The sequence below is a fragment of the Cariama cristata genome, unplaced genomic scaffold (assembly GCF_000690535.1).
Source record: "Cariama cristata isolate BGI_N322 unplaced genomic scaffold, ASM69053v1 scaffold6500, whole genome shotgun sequence".
Lineage (NCBI taxonomy): Eukaryota > Metazoa > Chordata > Aves > Cariamiformes > Cariamidae > Cariama > Cariama cristata.
The window spans coordinates 53,874-54,787 of NW_009592865.1; positions in this window are offsets into that span (position 1 = coordinate 53,874).

The following is a 914-nucleotide window of genomic DNA, read 5'->3' on the forward strand; positions in this document are numbered from 1 at the left end:
TACATTGTAGGAAATCTTCATAATTTTAAAGAGAGCTCAGTTCTGCAGCATGGCTTTTTAAGTCTGTAAATAACTTTTTTTGGGTAGAGGGGAGAAACAAAACAAAACAAAACTCCAGAAACGTTTATCTTGATTTTCAGTAACATCACAAATTGTGAATTCCTACCTGGTATTGACAGAATACAGAGTTGATTTTTTAATAAAAAATATATATATAATTATCCCTTTAATTAAAGGGACTGATGGGTATCAATAATTTCAAATGGGTAAAAGCTTGAAATTTGGTTTGATATCAACAATAAGCATTAAAGGGATTTGCAGGGATAATGTTGCAAATGACTGTTTCTGTTCTTGGTTTTTTGGTTGGTTTGGTTGTTTGGGGGTTTTTTTGTTCATGTTACATCTCTCTGTTCTGCAGGTGATTTCTGTTGAGTTGGGTTTCTCAGCAGTACAGATGTCCCTTGGAACTAGCTTACCCTTTTGATACCTACTTCAAGAGTTAATTTTCAGTGTGGCCATAATATACTTCTTTCCTATTACTTTTTGAAACTTAATCTAACTAAATTGGTTTTAGACTTTAGGCAAAAGTTCAAAGAAATAATCTGTTCTAAAATATCTTTTTAAAAATGTTCCGTGACTCAAACTAGTACAGCCAGAATTTTTTATGCATGTGCATATTTTTGGAGGATGTGCTCTTTCTGGCCTCTTATGTTTGATATGTTCTTAAGAAAAGTGGACTAGGCAACTCTGTTCTTAAAGTTGTTTTGCAAAGACCAGTCTGTATTTCTCTTTGACTGTTTTAGTTTTGTTTTTGTAAGCAAAATCTTTTTTAACTGCCACCAGTGTTCTGTATCTCAGGAACTTACTGCTTTGGGATTAACCGGATATTTGGACAGTAACATCTACTGACTCCA